Below are 23,456 nucleotides of genomic sequence, written 5' to 3'. Positions count from 1 at the left end.
CAAGACCAGCCTCGCAAATCCCAACGGCCTCCCATGGCGGATGAGAAGAAATACGAGGGAGCAGGAGATCCTATCAAAATCTTGCTCTAAGAAGCCCTCGAGCGACAACGAAACGCGATGATGGACAGCTTTGCCCAGATCCTTCAGTGGCTACCCAAAAGTGACGCATCAGCTTCCAGCAGCTACTCTGGAAACGCCACGCCCTTTTACGGTACAAGTTAATTTTGAAATCCCCATATTTAAAGGTCAGATAGATGCAGATGTTGTAGATAAATGGTTTTTCTGTTCATGAATTTTCGAGTCGAGAAAAGAGTGTTTTCGCTCTTCTCAAAGCAGCCGCCCACGTCAAGGACTAGTGGGAAACCTACTGCGAGCAGAAGGATGAAAGTACAGGCTCACTATTTTCAGCCGCACCCACTTGGAATGACTTCCGGGATCCCATCAAGGAGCAGTTCTACCCTGTCAAAAGCTATGAGGACAAATACATCAAATGGACCACACTGCGGGAGGGACGAGACCAAGATGTGCCGGAGTTCACAAACATTTTTCATACCCTTCGCACACAGTTGGGTATCAAAGATTATGAGCTACATCTGGTACTCAAATACCTCGGTTGCCTGCATAGATACATCCAGGAAGAGATGGAGTTCTTGAACATCTCCTCACTCGGCATGGCGTACCGATATGCTGTCAAAATCGCGCAAAAGTTCAAACAGAACAAGCAAGACTTTGGATCTGCCAATCTGAAGCCTAAAGGACAAAGCCAAGGTGGGGTGACCCAAGAGAACACATCGAAGCCGCAAGAAAAGAACAACACCATGAAGTCGAAGAAGGACACAGGAAAGTGGTGTGAGGTCCACAAGAGTCCCACTCATAACACAAGTGAGTGTCGGACCAAGCAGTCGTTGGTGGCCAAGTTGAAGGCTTCCAAATCAGATACATGTTTCGACCCTGAGCCAGAACCCGACAAGGGAAATGGCAAAGGGAAGCAGATCATTGATGTGGATCCTAGTGCCACTTTTGCCACCGCCAAGATCCAGAAAAATGAGTCTGAAAATCCAGAGGAAGGGGAGCGTCTTCTCCACTCACAGATGTGGGTGAAGGGTTTGCCACTGCAATTCATTGTTGACAGTGGCAGCCAAAAGAACCTTGTTTCAGCAGAGGTCGTGAAGCGGTTGGGCCAAACGACTACACCACACTCGCAGCTATATAGTATCGGGTGGCTTCATGAAGGAAAAGATCTCAAAGTTCGACAGCAGTGCGGCCTTCCCTACAGCATCAATCCCTTCATAGACGAGGTATTGTGTGATGTTACACCTCTAGATGGTTGCGATGTACTATTAGGCCAGCCATACATGTGGAGGCGACATGTTGTGTATGAGTCAAGGCCTTGCACTATCATTATTTCTTTGGGTGATTCATTATACAGGATACCGGAGGTCGCCCCACCTATCGCCACCTCTTTGATCACTGCTAAGAAAGGCAGCAAGCTCATCTCCCAGACCAGGAAATTCATCTGTCTGGCTCACTCCCAAAGTAAGGGGAAGATCGTTGCTACATCCATGACCCCCGCAAAGGATTCCTCCACGCAGTAGCAGCAGCAAAGGGATATGGTCATGATAGAACACAGGAACAACTTCTCCTCACCCGCAGGGGTACCACACAAGTTTCAGGTGGGTGACAAAGTTTGGTTACATTTGCAGAAAGAACACCTTACAAGAGCCCATCAGAAGCTCCGACCACTCCGACATGGTGCTTACACCAGTACCAAGGCTACGGGCAACAATGCTTTGAAGCACAACATTTCTCCATTCCTTCGCTTGCATCGAGTGTTCCATGTGGACCATCGTCGACCATGCTTCCCACAATTTCTGGTCACATCAGAGATTACAGAACAGCTCAGCAGAAGCTTCCTCATCTCAGGGAGGAACTCAACGCAATGGGGACCATTGCTTCCTAAGTGGGGAGGAATGATCCAGGTGGATGTTGGTGGCAACCCACCTATCCCATTTGGACCCCCACAACTGTCTCTTTCAAATTTTTCAGTTTCCTAAATTGTAGCACAGTTTACTATTTTTAGCAGTTTTTTGGGTCCTGAACTTCCGAAGCCGTTTTGAGGCCCTAAACGACGTTTTTTGGGAAATCTGGGGACCCATGTTGTCTCCCAAAGTTGTAGTGCTCGGATAGATCTTTCTAACGAGCTATTGTACGCGTCAAAAGGAGATCGTATGCCAAAGTTACGACCTCGGGAAATTGATGTACCAATCTACCCAAACGGGGCCCACAATTTGGTGTTTCATCTTCTAGGGTTAGGTTTTAGAATGTTAAGGGTTTTCCATTGTTTCTCAACAATAAATAGGCTTTAGAGCCTCATTGTAACACAGTTTTAGAACAGTTCATAGGCATGTAGCCACCACATCTCTTCTCAGAGATAAGCTACCATCGCCCTAGCTGGTTTATTTCCATTTCTGGTTGTAAGCATATTTCAGTATTTTCCATTAACGAAATGAAGTATTATTTCCGCTGCATCTTTGTGTATATGGTTATCTCTGTAATTTGTTGTGTTCCTATTTAAATCTGGATCAGTGGTATCAGAGTGGTCTGCTTTTTCTTTGTTTTTCTTTGCATGTCCCCAACGAGGTCGGGATATAAGGAGTTAGGGCTTGAACTGGTCGAACCTTTGCAAGACCAGCCTCGCAAATCCTAACGGCCACCCATGGCAAATGAGAAGAAAGACGAGGGAGCAGGAGATCCTATCAAAATCTTGCTCGAAGAAGCCCTCGAGTGACAACGGAACACGATGATGGACAGCTTTGCCCAGATCCTTCAGCGGCTACCCAAAAGTGATGCATCGGCTTCCAACAGCTACTCTAGAAACGCCATGCCCTTTAAGGTACAAGTTAATTTTGAAATCCCCATATTCGAGGGTCAGATAGATGCAGATGCCATAGATAAATGGTTAAATCTGCTAGAGGGTTATTTTTCTGTTCATGAATTTTCAAGTCGGGAAAAGATTGTTTTCGCTCTTCTCAAAGCAGCCCCCCATGTCAAGGACTGGTGGGAAACCTACTGCGAGCAGAAGGATGAAAGTACAGGCTCACTATTTTCAGCCGCACCCACTTGGAATGACTTCCGGGATGCCATCAAGGAGCAGTACTACCCTGTCAAAAGCTATGAGGACAAATACATCAAATGGACCACACTGCGGCAGGGACGAAACCAAGATGTGCTGGAGTTCACAAACATTTTTCATACCCTTCGCACACAGTTGGGTATCAAAGATTCTGAGTTGCATCTGGTATTCAAATACCGCGGCTTCCTGCACAGATACATTCAGGAAGAGATGGAGTTCTTGAACATCTCCTCACTCAGTACGGCGTACCGATATATGTAATTTATATATGTAAGAGTATGCTGGTCTAGTGAATACGTGTTTGTGGTCCAGTTTCTGATTGAGCGATTTTCTCACCAGTGAGCTGGAAGCCTCCTTCATTTTTTGTCTTTCATTTTATGAGTTGGTATCATAGCAAAGGTTACAAAAATAAGAGGCATGAGGCTAGAGCTGAGTGAGTTTGGTGTGAGAGGCCATGTTGGTGTGGTTGTTGCAAGCTTTGTGAATATGGAAGACTACATGTGGATTTTCATGCTTGTCGATGAGTTGAGAACCAACGTCATCGAAATCAGTGAGGGAAGGTCATAAAAAAATCTCATAGTCGATTCTAGTGAGGTGCCTTTGAAGTGTTGGATCATACCAAATCCGATGATCTATGTCACGACTAGTGTGATAGATTTTCCCCTAAGATCATTGAAGTTGTATGTGTGATTGAGGAAAGTTCCTGCACTAGGTAGAGAACTGTGGTAAGCCATATTGATTGAGTGGAGCTATGTTGGTGTAGTTGAATGAAAGTAGTGCAAGGTTATTGAGGAGTTGAGATTAATGAAGATCGAATGGAGTTCTGTGTGATGCTTTCTAACATTCAAGCAAAGAGTGTGTTGGTGAACCTGTGGTGTATAGTCGACCAACTAATTTTGTTTTTTCAGGAATCCATTGAAGTGTGTGGAATCCTGGCACCATGTAATTAGAAGGATATTGCAAAGAGTACTTTGTAACAATCCTCAGATGAGATAAATCTTCATACATAGAAATAATTTTAAGGAAGCGGTACCAATCTTCATATATTATCAACTTCAATGCTCCATTATATTGCCTAAAGGACATCATTAATCTAATTTTTTTTATAGTTAATGCAAATTAATGATATCTTACCATGATTTCTTTAGCCATTCTTTGATATATTCTTTCATTGGATGAACCATTATGTGTTGCTTGACACATAAGTCAAAGACTCCTCCTCAATACTTTGGGCATATTCTTGCAACTATGTAGTTGTATATAACAAGTATTAATTAAATTTTACAAATATAACTAACCCATTTTTAATCTCATCTTTCAAGAAATTAGTCAAGTTGTCAAAATTTTGGTCCCATTGAAGTCTTAATAACCTCAATCTATTCTTATAATATATTTCTAGAGATGAGAATGGAGTCTCTAATCATGTAGAGGTCCTTGAGGTTTTCGACAACTTGAATGGACTTGAAAAGTGCATTGCTCCTTTTACTGAAAATGTTTTCACAATCAACAATAGCCTCCTCTAACATCTTGATTCTATTAGATCAACTTTGATCTACTTTAGTCTTTTAGCCCCTAAGAGGCTCTACTCTGTCCTTTGAAATTTTCCACGTTGATCTTGTTCACAAAGGTTGAAAATTCATTACCAATTAATATATGACCATTTTCAAGATCATTTTTAAGATAATCAAAAAATGGAATAGTTTTCTGCGACAAATTCCTCAAATGTCGAGTGATTTCCCATAGTTCTTCAACAATTTCCATTCTCTTATTGGCGTAAGTTGCAATGTATGACCTGGTTCTTCTTAGTAGGTGTGCCACTTTTCTTATCTGATGGGGTATGCCAGATGTATTTTCCATAGAATTAGGTTCTTTGATAGCTAATGATTTAGGTGGATATTTGTGAACACCTGCCTATCCCACCTGGACCTCTAGTTGGTTTCATCAGTTTCCTTGGTTATAGCACAATTTACTATTTTTATCTGTTTTTCGGGTCCTAAAATTCCAGAGTTATTTTGACCCCTTAAATGACATTTTTCTGAGGTCCACAACAAGCATGCAAAAAATGTTGTAGTACTCGAAGAGAACTTTTTAAAAAGGTATCATACATTCCAAACAAAGATCATATGACCAAGTTACGACCTCGTGAAGTTGGTTGTCCAACCGACCCAAACGAGGCCAAAAAACTCTTGGTGTTCCATCTCCTAAGGTTAGGGTTTTGGTTGTTCAAGGTTTCTCTTTGTTGTTCAATAATAAAAATTCCTTTGAGCCTCATTGTAACACAATCTAGAAGGCATGTAGCCTCCACATATCTTCTCAGAGATACACTACCATCACCTCAACTAGTTTATTTCCATTCTGCATGTAAATAGTTTTTAGTACTTTGTTATTAATGAATTGAAGTTATGCTTTTGTTGCACCTCTTTGTTTTTGTTTATATCTATATTTCATTTCAATCCTTCATAAATCCGAATCAGCTAAGGTGGTCATGAACAAGGGTGTTGGATTAAGAATCTCTTTATTCTACTTCTTGATCTTAGATTTTTGATTTCCTCTTTTACAACAGCATGGGATAAAGCATCACCAATAGTCTAGTGTAACTTCAAAGGTCCATTTTCTCTTATTTCAATAATGTCCACTTCTATTTTTGAATGATTAATGACCTTTTTATTTTAAATTTTTACTCTTTCGTTTCTTAGCATTTTATTACCTCGATCATAATGCACATCTTCGATGGGTTTTGGCTAGTCATCAAAGATGCTTAATTCTTCTGCTATCTCTTGAATCATTCTTTGGGTTTCAACCATGTAAGGTGTAACTTAATTAGGTAGTGGAACACTATGAACTTCCATATATGTTGGCTCTTCTGTAGGTTGAGCCTCTTTAGATATTTTTATCTTGGATGATTCAATAATTTTTTATATTACCAATTGTTATCTCCAAAAGGTGATCACCTAGCCATTTCCCACTAAGATGATCAAAATATACCACATAGTATGAGTTTTATGCATTAAAACCCACTTTCACATTAGGAAATAATTTAGAGAACCACTTTTTCTAAGTTATTTATATTTAATTAATTTACCCACTTGAAAATAACCTAGAAATCCATTAAATCAATTTTATGTTATTTTCATATTTAGCCATTTTGTAAAAACAATTAAGAATATTTTCACCCATCCATAGGAATAATTAAACAAATCATTATTTATTTATCACTCCTTAATCATTTCACTTTTATCACTTGAAATAATTATTTATTTAATATTCCTTACTCATTACATGCTTCTCCTATGAAATAATTACTTAGTAATTATGTCTAAGTTACTTTTACCTAATCTCCTAGAAATAGTTACATAAATCATTTTCATTTATTAATTATTTCACCCACTTTTCTTAATTAACTCAATTAATCATTATTTTTTGAGTTAGTTAAGTAACTAAAGATTATTGAGCATTTCTCTAATATTTTTCTCTCTAAAAAATAATAAATTACTCAAGAATGGTTAGATCTTGATCTTGTCAACCAAATATTTTATTATTTGACTAGATATAGTCTAATATAGCATTTTATTATAAATAGAGAAGTTTTTCCCTCACTACTTACACATGATCACTATTGTCATTGTCAGTCTGATCACATAACCCTTGAGATATCCAAATTGAGTTCTACCCTTTGTATTCTTTTTCCCCCATAAACCAAAGAAGAGAGTAAGTATCGATCTGAAGCGTAGGGACACAAAAGAACTCTCCCATGGAGGAGGACAGTAAAGACCCAATTCATTTATGTTCTGCTCCATAGGTGATATATTTGATTAATAAAATCATTTTTTTTTTTGCATTGTGTTATCTTCTATAGTTTTTGGCATATATTTTCAGGTTCCATAAACTTTTTGCAGGTTTTCTCTAATATTTTACATAAATTTGAAATTAATTGTTGAGGATTGTAGGGTTTTGGAGCTATATTTTCTTTTTTCATTTTGTTGTTAACTAGTTTCATCACCAGCCATAAAGAGTAATATTTTGGAACACTTGTCCATAATTTTACACCTAACACCAAGACCACATTGAGAGGTGTATCCTTTCCATCTCCTCCACCAGGGTGTCTATCATTACTCATTCCTCAAGCCACATTAGAGCCCTTTCTTCTATGATTGGATGATGAACTTAAGTTAGCCAGAGGCGCCGATTAAATTATTGGTAATTAAATTAGTGCATCCATATAAATTAAATAGTTGGTAAGTGTTGAGAGACATCAAAGAACTTACCTCATCATACATCTCACATTGCAAAAATTTAAAACTCATGAAAATTAACTGAATTATAACTTTATTTTAAATTATTATTATTATTAATATTAGTAATGTTAATTTTAAAATGAGCTAATAAATGATTTATAAATATATACATTTAAAAAAAGCATGTAATCATATTTTTAATAATGGAGATTCATGCGTACTTTCCTATTAGAATAATAATGGAGAAATTTGAAGATTCTCCTAATAATAGTGTTTGTTATGTGTTGTTACAGTTTTGTTTGTAATAATTCCTTAATTAGTCTTTGTTGGTTCTTAGTTCCTATATTCTAGGAATCTAATCAAAAAGAATGTAATCCTATATATGTAAGAGTATGTTGGCCTGGTGAATATAAGTGTGTGTGTGTGGTCTAGTCTCTTGAGTGAGCGCTCACTAGTGAGCTACAACCCTCCCTCATTTTTTGTCTTTCATTTTCTGAGTTGGTATCATAGCATAGGTTAGAAGACTAAGAGGCATGAGGCTAGAGCCGAATGATTCTGGTGTGAGCATGGAAGACTTCATGTGGAGTTTCATGTTTGTTAAGGAGTTAAGAACCATCACTGAAATCAATGAGGGAAGGGCATAGCATAAGCTCAGAGTTGATTCTGGTGAGGTGCATTTGAAGTGTTAGAGCATACCAAAGCCATTGATCTATGTCATGACTGGTGTGATAGATTGTCCCCAAATATCATTGAAGTTATATGTGTGTTTGAGGAAAGTGCCTACACTAGACTAGTAGGGAATTGTGGTAAGACAGATTGATTGAGTGGAGCTGTGTTGGTGTTGTTGAAGGGAAGTAATGCAAGGTTGTTGAGGAGCTGAGCTTAATGAAGATCGAGTGAAGTTCTCTGTGACACTTTCTATCATTCGACAAAAGAGTGTGTTGGTGAACCTATAGTGTATAGTTGACCAACTGATTTTGTTTTTGAAGAATCCATTGAAGTGTATCGAATCCTGGCACCATGCAATTGGAAGGATCTCGCAAGAGTACTTTGGAACAATCCTAAGGTGAGATAAATCTTCATACATAGAAATAATTTGAAGGAAGCGATACCAATATTCATCGATTATCGATGTCAATGCTCCATTATATTTCCTAAAGGATGTCATTAATTTAATTTTTTGATAGTTATTACAAATTAATGATATCTTGCAGTGATTTATTTAGCCATTCTTTGATATATTCTTTCATTGGACGAACCATTATGTGTTTCTTGACATGTTACTTGAATATTCCTCCTCAATACTTTGGGCATCTTCTTGCAACTATGTAGTTCTAGATAACAAGTATTAATTATAGTTTACAAATATAACTAACCACTTTTTAATCTCATCTTTCAAGAAATCAATCTAATTGTCGAATTTGGGATAAATTAAAGTATTAATAATGTCAATCTCTTCATTTAACATATTTCTACAAACAAGCATAGAGTCTCTAATCATATGGAGGCCCTTGAGGTTTTCGACAACTTGAATGGCCTAGAAAAGTGAATTTCTCCTTTTATTGACAATGTTTGCACAATCAACAATAGCCTCCTCTAACATCTTGATTCTATTAGATCAACTTTGATCTACTTTAGTCTTTTAGGCTCTAGGAGGTTCTCTTGTGTCCTTTGAAAGTTGCTAAGTGTAGAAAATATGTGATAGGTTAACTCGATAATGCAATATAAATCAAAGCAGAATACTATAACCTACTTCTACTATCAATTTGCAAAAGCTTAAAGATTGAGCTGAACAATATAACCAGAAGAAGAAGAAACAATGGCATAATACACATGAAAATACTTTGGGGAAAGTCTCAGATAAAAACCCCACACTATTCTATTATCATACATGGTGGAAATACATAGGAATTATACAAAGCCTTAGCTCTCACAGCTAGCTAGCTCTTAGTACAATCCTCACAGATGCTCACAGGCAATCTTGGCTTCTCTCCAGCCTTCCTCTCTACCCTCCAAGCTCCTATTTCCTTGCACTGTTCCTTGTGGATGATTAGCCTATTACCAAGAGGAAAAACAAGCCTTCAAAACTGTGCAATCCTCAAGGATGAATCCTTGATTACATGCATGAGTTTTCTCCATGAGAAAACACATGCAACTGATAGTAAACTATCCTTGACCATTAATCTCAACTGGGTCTTTCTCAGAATAGACATGCATGAGTTTTTGATGAGGGAATCTTCAGTTAACTGGAGTAGCACTAGTTGAGTGCATTAATGCATCAACTCACTAATAACTCACTATTAGTTCCTCAAACAGTTTGGAACTAATTTAACTGGACTTAATTCAGTAAATTGAGTTAACTAATTACAACTCAAATATAACTCAATCTTATCTCCTTAATTTAAGGGATAACTCTTGCATGACTTCAGAAATACTTCTAACGTGAATTTATCCAACTAATTAATTTAAAATAAATAAATTAATTATTTCCAAGTAGTTGTTAAGACTAAATTTGATTTTAATTCACAATTTAATTCAAGGACAAATTAAATTGGAATATTCTTGTTTCCATATTTCAACACTCCCTCTCAACAAGAAAGGGATTATCAGCCACCCTGATCCTATCTCTATGGAACTCAAATTTACACTTTGACAATGCCTTTGTCAAAATGTCAGCATCTTGCTCCTCTGTTGAAATATACTGCAGCAACATGATCCTCCTCACTACACAGTCTCTGAGACTACGATACCGAATGTCGATGTCCTTGGACCTATCATGAAATACTAGATTCTCAGAGAGTTTGATACAACTCTAATTATCACAATAGATCACAGTTGGATCCATCCTCTGATCAATAAAACAACTAGTATTTTCCACATCCAAATGGCCTCACATGCTGCTTGAATTGCAGCCATGTATCCTACCTCTGCCGAGCTGAGTGAAGCTGACCTCTATTTCCTGCTATACCAAGAAACTGCCACTGACCCAAGGTTGAAAATCCCTCCTGATGTGCTCTTCCAATCTGATGGACTCCTTGCCCAATCTAGATCAGTGAAGCCCTATATCTTCACTCCCTCTGTCCGTCTGTACCATAATCCATACTGAGATGTGCCTTTGAGGTATCTCAATACATGCTTTGTCACCTTCCAGAACATCTTGGTAGGCTAAACCATCACTTGACTCATCTGGTTCACCGCATAGCACAAATTTGGTCGTGTGTTCATTAAGTACATCAGTGAACCCATAAGCTTCTTGTACACAGTAGTCTCTACCACTTCTCTTGAAGTAGCAACCTCCTTCCTCTGATTACCTGCTAGAGGAGTCTACATGGGCTTGCACTTCTCCATGTGGAATCTCCTAAGTATCTCGTTGGCATACTTGCCTTGAGACACAAACAACTCCCCATCCTTATGCCACACTTCCATGCCAAGGAAGTAATGCATGAGACCCATGTCTTTCATCTCAAATTCTCTTACAAGGTCCTCCTTGCAAGACACAATGAATTGATCATCACGAGTCAATATGAGATCATCAATGTAAAGTATGATTATAAACAACTTACCTTTCACCACGATGTGGTACAGGTTCGCATCCGCTTCACTCTTTGTGAATCCCAACCCGGTGAAGTAGTTGTCTATCCTGTTGTACCAAGCAAAAGGTGCTTGCTTCAACCCGTACAACTCTCTCTTGAGTTGACACACATGTGACTCATGATCTAAGGTATCAAAACATTTTGGTTTCTCTATGTACAACTCTTCCTCAATTTGACCATTGAGGAATGCAGTCTTCACATCCATCTGATGGATCCTTCAACCCATCTATGCTGATAGTGCCAACATAGATATGATAGATGAGTACCTTGCAATAGGAGCAAAAGTCTCATCATAGTCAATCCCCTCGACCTGTGAAAAGCCACGGGAAACAAATCTTGCCTTATGCTTCTCCACACTACCACCAACAGCTTGCTTTACCTTGTAAAGCCAAGGGGGACCCACAACAGACTTATTCTCCAGTCTTGGAACCACGTCCCAAACACTGTTATGAACTATGGAGTCATACTCCTCCAACATAGCATCAACCCAAATCGGCTGCTACACTGCTTCCTCAAAGGAAGATGGCTCAGTCTCAACACATTCCCAGCAAGGGCCATGTATCCAGTGTACCTCTCAGGTGACCTCCTCTCTCTGTGCTAAGAAGATGGTGCTCCCACATTCTCTCTCGCATCCTCCAACAATCTGTCAGCTTCTCTTGTGCGCTTCCGTCCATCTCTGTAAGACTCTGCTTGAGTGGATGTCTCCACTCATGGAACCTCTGCATGTGGCTGCTCTGCATTAGTCTGAGGATCCTCCTCCTTAGGAACCAACTGTTCCTCCACAGCCTGTAGTTGGAGCTCCCTCTCAAGGGAAACTCGCATGGCCTTCTGTTCATTAGACTTGAGATATCTGTGAACCACTGTCCTCCGACTAGTAGGCAAGTACAACCGATAGTTGTGAGGTATATCAGTGTATCCCAAAAATATCCCCAACTCTGTTTTCAGCTCAAGCTTCTTCCGTGCATCCTTTTCACATGGAAATATACAATGATCCAAAGATCATGAAGTGACCCACATCTGGTCTCTCACCAGAGAAAGCTTCCTCTGGTGTCTTCATCCCAAGTATGCAATGCAGGCTTCTATTATGCAAATATACATATGTGTTGCTTGCCTCAGCCCACAAGTGAAGTGGTAGGCCTTGGTCATGCAGCATTGCCCGTTTTGCACCTACAATAGTTCCGTTCTTCCTCTCGGAGACCTCATTCTGTTGTGGGTTATGAGGTGTCGTCAAATCTCGTTTAATTCCTTCCACTGCACAGAAGTCCTTAAACTCTTGAGATACATATTCTCCATCGTTGTCGCTTCTCAAGGCCTTGATCTTCTTCCCTGACTCTTTCTCGACCAAATCTTTAAACTCACAAAACTTTGTGAATGTTTGGTCCTTCTTCTACATTAAATAAATCCATCATTTACAAGAATAGTCATCAATGAAAATCACATAATACCTTTGCTTCGCTGTGGATGCTGTCGAGAATGGTCCACACAAATCAGTATGAACTCACTCTAAGATAGCCTCTGCTCGACTATCTCGATCATCAAATGAATACTTAGTGTACTTTCCCAAGGTACAACCTTTGCATGTGTCAACTTGCTCAATTTTACCTTTGGGAAGTCCTGTAGATATCTGCTGCATTATCTTCAAAGCCCCATGATGCAAATGGCCCAACCACCTGTGCCACAACTCACCAATGTCTTGGCTTTGCACCAATTCTACTTTCGTACTCAATGCTGCACAATCATCTACCTCTAGTTTATAGAAATTCTTCACCTGAATCCTTATCCTCTTAGCGTGACCCGTGGCTATGTGTCTTAGGAATGCCTTTCCTTTACTGGAGACAACATCGTAGCCTTTGTCCTCCAACATTACGACTGATACCAAGTTATTCTTCAGTCTAGGCACTTACATCACATCTGTCAAGGTGAGAAGAGCTCCATGCTCCCTCTGAAAAGCAACCGTGCCCACTCCTGAAACACTATATCTTCCATCCTCACCCATCTCTATGTACATCTTGAGGTCTTTCTCCTCTAAGGCACTGAATAATTTTTTATCAGTGGTCATGTGGAATGAGGCTCCATTGTCAAGATACTAGACACAACCGATCATGGATGACATCATGCATGTGATGAGGGTAAATTCCATTTCAAACTAAGAGGCTAATGCCCCACCTTCTGATCCTTTCGAGGATCCCTTCTTGGACTTCTTTGATGGGAAATTAGTCGCATAATGTCCCATGTTGTGACAATTAAAGCATCTTAGTTTAGACATGTCACCCTTCTTCCCTCCATGAGAAGAATTTGATTTGAAATGGGAAGCCTTCCCCTTCCCTTTCCTTGCCTTACTTGCTAAGGCTAGATTTTCTTCATCATCATTCTTGGATGAAGAACCATCTCATGTGCTCCTCATGATCTCCTCTTGCATAAAATCCAACTATAGTCGTTCCCAATCTGGTAGTTTCTCCCTTCCATTCACAGAGTCCTGGTAGCTATTCCAACTCTTTGGAAGGCCAAGGAGAGCGAGGCTCACCATATCATCATCGACAGTAGTTATTCCCACACTTCCAAGCTCATCTCTATAGGTGGTGATCTTGTTCAGATATGTGGAAATAATATTGCCCTTCTCCATCTTGATTCTTCGAAGCTTATCCTTGAGTGCCAATTTCCTCTGGTCGCTACTGTTTTGGTAGAGGTCTTTCAATGTCTTCTACATTGAAAATGGAGTATCCTTCCCATGGAGACTTGAGACAATATTGTCTCGAACTCCCTCAAGGATGATCCGTCTCACCTTCGCCACACACTTCTTCCACCCAACCAACTCTTGTGCATTAGTTGAAGCTGTATTTGGGATTTCTTGATCAATGAATTCCTTCAAGCTGTCGTCTTCTAATACATCCTCCATTCTATCTTTCCATGCTATGTAATTCAAGCCACCTTCCAAGGAATACTTGAGTCTCAAGCCATAGAATGCCATTGCCCAACCTTGAAGTATGATATGAATTCAATTTTCAGCTACAACCCCAAACATCAAACTTCAAATTCTCTTCTCAGTATACTGTTCACAGCTCCGATACCATGTAGAAAATCTGTGATAGGTTAACCCGATAAAGCATTATAAATCAAAGCAGAATACTATAACCTACTTCTACTATCAATTTGCAGAAGCTTAAAGATCGAGTTGAACAATATAACCAGAAGAAGGAGAATCAATGGCACAATACACATGAAAATACTTTGGGGAAAGTCTCAAATAAAAATCCCACACTATTGTATTATCATACATGGTGGAAATACATAGGAATTATATAAAGCCTTAGCTCTCAGTATAATCCTCATAGATGCTCACAGGCAATCTTGGCTTCTCTCCAACCTTCCTCTTTTCCCTCCAAGCTCCTATTTCCTTATGATGTTCCTTGTGGATGATTAGCCTATTATCAAGTGGAAAAACAAGCCTTCAAAACTGCACAATCCTCAAGGATGAATCCTTGACTACATGCATGAGTTTTCTCCATGAGAAAACACATGAAACTAATAGTAAATTGTCCTTGACCATTAATCTCAATTGGGTATTTCTCATAATAGACATGCATGAGTTTCTGATGAGGGAATCTTCAGTTAACTGGAGTAGCACTATTTTAGTGCATTAATGCATCAACTGACTGTTAACTCACTATTAGTTTCTCAAACAGTTTGGAACTAATTTAACTAGACTTAACTCAATAAACTGAGTTAACTAATTAAAACTCAAATATAACTCAATCTTATCTCCTTAATTTAAGGGATAACTCTTGCATGACTTCAGAAAGACTTCTAACTTGAATTTCTCCAACTAATTAATTTAAAATTAATTAATTAATTATTTACAAGTAGTTGTTAAGACTAAATTCGATTTTAATTCAAGGACAAATTAAATTGGAATATTCTTGTTCCCATATTTCAACACTAAGCAAGTTGATCTTGTTCACAAAGGTTGACAATTCATTATCAATAAATTTGTAACACCCTCCTTCCACATCTACCCAAGTAACCGACCAACATGGGTAAACATGTGACAAGAAGTTACTATGATATAATTCGACCTCCTAAGTCACCTTAGGAAAATGGAATCGATGAAAACACACCATACATACCTTCCACATCAGAAACATGACTCCCAGGAACCATCCCAACCACTTAGGTAACCAGCCTCTGAGGCCAACTAAATTTTTAGACCATTAAACCCCCGAACACTCCCTTGATTTGGGCATGCATGCGTCCAAGAGGCTCTGGAAGCTCCCACAACATGGGTATGCATGCATCCAGGGACTTTTTTTCTCAGTGTTGTGCCTTCGTCTCTAGGATTTGAGCCACTTTTTGAGGCCAAGATCCTAGGTCACTACCGAGAACTCAATGACACTTTCAGAATTCATAAATTACGTGACAAAAGAATTAAAAATCAAAACTGACTCCAGGACTAGGCCTAACCATCCCCAACCGGGATTGACATTCTGATTTGAAAATGGGGCACTAAAGGCTTCTTGTGAAATTACAAAAACCTCTCCCACTTCCAAAGCTTAATTATTCCCAAGACAATTATGATTAACCAATGTAGAATTAATAATGTGCTTGACAATAAGGTGTATGCTTATGTTTGTTTTAAAACTGTCTATGTGCTGATATAAAACATATAACAATGGAACAATGTAGCAAATGAACATCACACATAAGACAACAAGTTTAATATGAAGTTCACCCAAAACTCTTGGGCTACGTCTCCTTGAGCTCTATTCAACTCAACTAGGCTCTCTAAGATTATGGCAATAGTTCTTTTACAAGCTCCATGCTCAACTCCACTGGTTTACAAAGAACTCAATGGGCTTAGAACACCATCTTATCCCTGGCTCTTGAAGCTCTCGGCCCTCTAGCTCTCGGCTCTGGCTCTAGCTCTGTCTCTGTCTCTGGCTCTGGCTCTAGCTCTGGCTCTCAGCTCTGGCTCTTGGCTCTTGGCTCTGGCTCTAGCTCTGGCTCTGGCACTTTGGCTCTGGCTTCTCTGAGCTCTTTCTCTCGGCCTCTGCATGCCTCAGTAATTCACTTGACCTCCAAGCGACTCCCTCATTGGCTCTACTCATTAGCTCTCGTTAGCCTTGCTCTCCCCCTCATCAATTGGCTCTCTGGCTCTCTTTGAGGCATTTTTTTGGCTCTTCGTCTTCCCCAACCATTTTCTCTACATATAATCATCCCTTTGTAGCTTTGTGCATTCTCTGCTCCTTGTCAGTTTGACTGACCATATGGCTTTGTGGCTTCGTGGCTTCAAATGCATCATTGTCGGCCAAAAACGCCTACTTGTTACATGGCATGATGAGCAGGAGCTGTTACAAAGGGATCAGGGGCATTTTCCAAGTAAAAAACTGAAAATGGAGAAAAATCCAATAGACAGAGAGTTACAGGAAAATACACTATCGAGCCTGAAGTCCCAGACTTCAAATTCCATGAAATCGCCCCTATAAACCCTTTCAGGTCCGCCTTTTATGGCTATTGTAAGCCCACTATTGATTTTTGTGGTCACTGATCCAACGCTTGACAGTCTGTTTCGGGTGGCTTATGTGCACGGAGGTTATCCGCCTGAAAAGGTGGTTTTCTCTCTCCTCAGCCATGCCATGTGTCGACCAGTGTATGGGTTCAGGTGGAGCCAGCCCAATACCACTTACCGCCTAAGGCCCGCCCAAAATCCCACTTACAAAACTCAAATAATATAGGGACGCTTCTAAAATTCATTTCAGGTACGGCTTTATCACTTCGAGGCATTTTCCTTTATATTTCGGATTTTCTATCAAAATCTGCTAATACACAGAAAACTCGACAAATACCCTTTTATTGGAACTCAAAATTTATAAATTTTGCTTATAAAATCCATCAGGTTTGGTGATCGCAAGTCACATGTTATCACCCATTTATATCGCTGAGATGCGATGATGCAATGCGATATATCGCAATCGCATGTCGCACAACCCCGGGGGTCCTTCCCTTACCTCGTTGCATCGCCGACGCTAATCTGCCAATCATCATAGTCGCATATCGCATTGGCCCTGGGTCCTGTCATTGGGCGAAGGCTTACCTCTGATGCGATAAGTCAGAGGTCACAGTCGGAGGCTCCTTCCTCCTCCGCGTTAAGTCCTCCTCTTTGTTTCAAGGAAAGCTAGTGTCGATTCAAACTGCTAGTCCCACTAAGATGGGTAGCTATCTTAGAAATAAACAATGAAATCTTTTCAAGTGTTCCTTTCAGTGTGATAGATGGAAGAGAAAAAAAGAGGACCAACTTGGATCTTCCGCTTTGATCCTAGCTTGATTTCTTCTTTCCTTGATAGAATTTTCCACTCCTCTCCTACTTGTCCTGCTTCAAAGAGTATCTGTAGAGTCAAAGTAACAGCAAACTATCAAAGCATCTCTATCTAAAACATCATAAACAATGCAGAATCAGAAACACATTGACCATTAAATTGCATTTATAAACAATAAGATTCACAAATATGAGATCATATGGAGGAAAACTCAAAGAACTTTATTAATAGTAATGTAAGAGAGGATTACAACCCAGCTGTCTAATCTAGCATCATCCTCCCGGTTGTAGAAGCTGTTATCACCAAAATAGGACCTTGACAGGCTGCTGATCAGACTATCTCAGTGTAACTATTTCAAACCAATATTTTAGCTAAGGCCTAGCCTCCTCAACCTAATAGGGCTCTCTCAAAGGGTTAATGATTTTGATTAAAGAATAAGATAGATGGCTAACTCTATGGTTTGTGATTGTATATGTTTATAGGTTGAAAGAAGAAGGTTGGCTACCATTGGGCTATGGAGTCAAAGTATGTTTGAGTACCATAGCAAGATCAACTTAACATGAAGTCAGGGCATAGAGAGTTTTTATATATCAACAAAATAAAGATACAATGCAAGGAAACACAGTTTATAAATACATGAAGGAAGTTAGAGCATCATTGATGAGTTCTAAGTAACATGTATTCATACCACCGCAAGTAAGTGAAAGAGGAAATCCATGAGACAATAGGACATTAAAATCTGTCTTTGAATCCTGAGTAGTGAAGCCAAAACATTCTACCTAGCATGGAAGTCAAGGCATTATGGAGTTCAAGTGTAGAAATACAAATATAAAACACTGAAACACAGTTAGTTTATCTATGAAGGAAATCAGAGCATCATTGATGAATTCTGAGTATCATAAGTAAACACCACTGCAATGTAAGTATTGGAAGATTCCATCAAAACAAGAACATACAAGAACTATTCATGAATCTTGAGTTGTCTAAGTAGAAATTATGCATTAGGTTAAAAATATACACAGTTTGCACATAGAGCAGCAGCTAAGCCAAAAAGTCTCCAACCCTTTGCTAATTCGACCTCTTGCTCTATATAAAGCATTTACAATATGGATTCCCTCATCCCTCATCAAGAGAATTCGATTTTACTATGAGTGACACCTATTCTAACCATAAAACAAACTATTAAATACAAATGGCAGCTAACTAGCAGTCCTAGAGTCCTAATAAAATTAGGAGTGTAACTCCTTATTATGATTACAACAACCTTATCTAAACATTGAAAGAATTCTTTGATAGCTGCAACCTCATGAAGTCGAATTTGATGAAGCCGCCCACGTTGTCACGTTACTACTGATGACAAACCCTAGAAATTAGGGAACATGTTTCCTTGTTTTTAGGTTTAGGATCCTTGAAAATTGGCACGTGGAACATAGCCTTTATCTTCTCATCCATGAAATATTTTACGAAACTGAAGGAGGTTTTTGTATTCCATTCTGCCTAGAACAAAAACCTCTCTTTCTTTTTAAAAAAAATTCTCCAGCTGTCCAGAATCTGTCCTTGAAAAACACATGTAAAACAGGTAATATCTGTTCTCTAAAATTAGGGTTTCAAAGAAAGCTTATTATTTCCCAACTAAAAACACTTATGAAGAAAGTGAGATAGGTTATTGTAGTTGGAGATTTGGTGAAGAGAAACCTCCTTAAAAATTCCAAAATACGTTTTTTTGTGACTAGAAACTGATCTTGAAAAATATTGCTCAAACCAGAAGATAAAGCTTGAATTTTAGCAGTTTCGTAGTGCAAGTTTAACCATAAATTCCTCCCACCTCAGAACGAATTTGAAGAAACTGAAAGAGGTTTCTGTAGTTTAGTATGTTAGGAAGAAAAAATTATTTCATTTTTGAAAATTGAGTTCTCAACTTCTCAGGAACCCTTTTGGAAGTTTACTAGTAAAAGAAAAAAACAGAGTCTTTTATGCTGAAACAGACTGCTTCAGGGGTTTCGTAGCGCGCTACGAAAACTCCTAGTTCAGAATCTCTAATTTCGTAGTGCATCCAGTGTAAATTCTAGTTTTGCGCTACGAAAACACCTAGAGTTATTTTTGCACTACGAAAACCTCGACACAAGTTTGACACATGGAACTTATGTGTGATGTGGGACCAGTGATAGGCAGGAACAGAGTATTGAACCTATTTGACCATACCAACAAGACTCTCTTTTAGATCTTAGACTCTAAAACAACCATGGAAAGACTAGACCAAGAATAACATCAATCCTTTGGAATCAAACTGATGTCAAAACACATTGTGAGGCTTCTAGGACATGGAATGAGGCTCTGAAACGTTTTTTTGGAAAAGAGAATGACACTTATTGAGATGAGATGACTCAAAACCTATAAGACTATGACTAGAAACAAGGAAAACTTTCCAAAGCTTAGAAACAAAAATTTTAGGGTGATAACAGAAGCCCTCTTCACCTCATCAACAAGAAAATCACCCAACAATGCAATGTCTCTTCTCACCAACAAACCAACAGGGCTTCCTTACAAAATACAAAATTCCAGCCCCCAGATCTCTCAGATGAGGGATCCATTTATAGATTTCTTGGAAGGGTGTGAGTCAGCTCTAGGTTTTTGATTAGTTTCATTCCACTGATAGTTCTTGGTTCCACTTGGAGATTTAATGATCTCTTACTCATCCCTGGGCGAATTCAAAGAGGCAAGTGTCACAGAGAAGTTTCTGGAAGATTCCATGATTATCCACCTTGAAAACTATCTCTGCCATTTGTCTATTCTCACTCATCGCACCCCACAGAAGGCCATTTAAGTATTCATCGCACCTGGCCAGTTAGGTAGTCAGTATTTATCGCACCTTGCACATGGAGCAGTTTGTATGGTCCAGTTTTGGCCAGTTCTGAGTAGTTTTTCAGGTGGAACTTCTGGGAAATGATGTAATCAGTTGACCATGATCCTTTAGAGTGTGAAACAACACTTTTAGGGACTTAAGGAGCCCTTAGTTTATGGACATATGAGTTTTGGGTTGCAGTGCCCAAATATGTCTATAACACTCTCGACCCATCTCCGATGTGATTTCCATTTATAAGGGTTTTTTTTTGCCATTTTTGAAGATTTTTCCTCTTTTTCCAAAGAACAAAGGGCAACTTATTTCTGCGATAACTTCTACCTCCAAAGTCCATTTTAGCCCATTCAAGTTGCATTAAATTCAAAAGGAAAAGATATCTGCAATGGGGCTATTTCTAGGAACATCATTGGACTTCCATTTTCCTCTGTGAGGAAAAATTAGACTTAGAAGTCTATCCAAAATCCATTTTGGATCACACCTTCCCACTAAAAGAACTTTTGGTCTCCAAAAGACTGATATACTGATCTGAATAGTAAATGAGAGTAACAACACCCTCTTCTTTCAACCTCCACACACTTGCCTTGCATAGTGCCTCTGAACCAAAGCCTTTGACCACTTTCCTTCCTGGATGTGCTAGTCCTCCTGGGAAGAATTGTCTTCCTCCTTGCCTTCCTGCAGAACTCTTGTTGAGATGGTCACAAAAGGTAGTTTGAACTTCTCTGCCTTGATCATTGATCCAAGGTGGCTAAAAAAATGTGAAGTACATCTGCTTCACAAAAATTTTCATTTGTACCTGTTTGAAAAGTTGTCAACAACAACTGTTAACAACAACAGAAACACAAACAACAACTGGATGGACTAAACTCCTACTTCACAAAAGAAACAGATTTCACATCTTGTGAATACCTTCATCTCTTACATTTGCATACAAATGATGGACTAGATAACAAGCCCACAAAACATGCCTTTAAAACAAATGACCCTTCAAGACAAGCATGTTCAAATACAAGGAAAACATCAACATCCCTGTGTTCGTGCATCTCATGCTCATGCATGCATTTCATCCTTCAAATTTCGCTTAAGCACATTGTACCTTTGAAACTGAAATGAAATATGATGTTGCAACAATAAAGTGAGTCTCTTACTCAACCTTTCCATTCACCTTCTTGGTAAAATCTTGCAACTTGCATTCCATTAACAAAGAAATGCAAATAGATGCATCAATAGACATGCAATCTTAATTGGATAAGAACTCTAACCATTTCTTACCAATCCCTTTCAAAATTCTTTCCTTTGTCTGCACATCAGCATCAACATGTGAATCATCCCGAAACACATCATTCATGGAAGCTTCCTTTCCATTTCTGCCATCTTCTCTTTCCACTTTCTTTAGCTTTTTTGGAAGCATTGCTGAATTCAGAGTCCGACACTTTTCAGCAAGATGCCCTTGCTTATGGTAGTAAGTGCAACACATGTGCATCCTCTTGACAACATGATTTTTTTGTCCAATGGAACTTTGGCTTCTTGCTTCCTTTTCTTCAAAAGTTTCCTGTATGTGGCCATTCTCTTCCAACATCTAGAAACATGATGGTTATTCAAACCACAAAAGGAACATGCAATTATCTTCCCATTCTTATATGGAAATTTACCATGCTTTACAAAATCAGAAGGAAGATGATTAGAAGCAAATTTATGCCTTTCTCTTTCAACTTTATTGCATTCATGAGGAGGTGAAGCAAATGAAGAAGTGTCTCCCTTTGGAACACCATCAATCTCTTCAAGGCTATCAGAGTTTTCACAACTCCCTGGTTCAAGTGTGTGCTTCTAAACACCTGCACCCTGCAAATGATGCTTCAAGCTATTGCATTCCTCTTTAATAAAATCTTCACACTCTTGAGGTAGAAGACCTGCAATGCAACTCCTTCTTGGAGCTATTTCAATGGCCTTCATGGCAGCTTTGAAACTTTCTCCACAAGGCTCTCCATAACCAGGACCCAAATACTTAGGCCTTTCCTCAACTATTATTGGCTCAACAATACCTTGTGCATGTTTACCCAAGCCTTTTCCTTCATATCCCATCTTGGACATTAGCTTGGAACCTATGCCTCTAGTATGTTTTTCAAAAGAACCAATATAAGCATTCTTAGAAGAATTTGAAGACAAACTGGAATGGTTTACCTCTTCTTCAAGCTGATACTTGACCAAGGATTCTTTGGCAACAAAGAGCTGTGACTCCAACTCATGCATCCTTTTCAGGTTCATATTTGCAATATGAAGTTGCCTCTCCATTTCCTGCAATTTGTCAGAAAGCATCTGCTTCTCTTCCTCCACGGAATTCAACTACTCTCTAAGTATGCTGCTCTTCCTTCCATCCTCATACATTTCCCTCACCTTGTCCATCATGATGAACAAGTCTTGCTTTATGTCTCCATCAAAGAATCTTGTGATGAAGGAGGAATTTGAGGATTCACTTGTAGAAGTTGTCATTATGAAAATGAACAAAAGAACTTCAAACAAGACTAACAAAGAGCTTATCCAAGAAACCTTTTGCAACAAAGCTCTTGTGCTTCAAGGATTTCTTTGAGGTCCTTTAGGATAGAAGAATGCCTTAAGCCTTTCTTCCTTCTTGTCCTTCCTCGACTGAGCTATCAATATCTTTCCATTCACCTCTGCAAACTCAAACAATAGTCAGTCTGCAACAAGCATACAATCAACCTCTGACTATTTAAACACCTTTTAGACAAGCAATCTTTGCTCTGTTAATCAAGCATTCTGATATAACCTTCTTTGAAGGTGGAGTTAATAAATCTCAGGTTCTGATACCACGTAATCTGAAAATGAGGCACTAAAGGCTTCTTGTGAAATTACAAGAACCTCTCCCACTTCCACAGCTTAATTATTCCCAAGACAACTATGATTAATCAATGTGGAATTAATAATGTGCTTGACAATAAGGTGTATTCTTATGTTTGTTTTAAAAATGTCTATGTGCTAATATAAAACATATAACAAAGGAACAATGCATCAAATGAACATCACACATAAGTCAACAAGTTTAATATGGAGTTCACCCAAAACTCTTGGGCTACGTCTCCTTGATCTCTAGTCACCTCAACTAGGCTCTCTGGGATTATGGAAATAGTTCTTTTACAAGCTCCACACTCAACTCCACTAGTTTACACAGAACTCAGTGGCCTTAGAACACCATCTTATCTATGGCTCTTGAACCTCTCGGCCCTCCGGCTCTCGGCTCTTGCTCTCACTCTGGCTCTGGCTCTCGGCTCTGGCTCTTGGCTCTCAGCTCTGGCTCTCGGCTCTGGCTCT

This window comes from Pinus tabuliformis, chromosome 3_2, assembly GCF_031772625.1.
Source record: "Pinus tabuliformis cultivar Carrire ecotype Pingquan chromosome 3_2, CPIR1, whole genome shotgun sequence".
NCBI lineage: Eukaryota > Viridiplantae > Streptophyta > Pinopsida > Pinales > Pinaceae > Pinus > Pinus tabuliformis.
Note: the sequence above shows the minus strand (reverse complement) of the source record.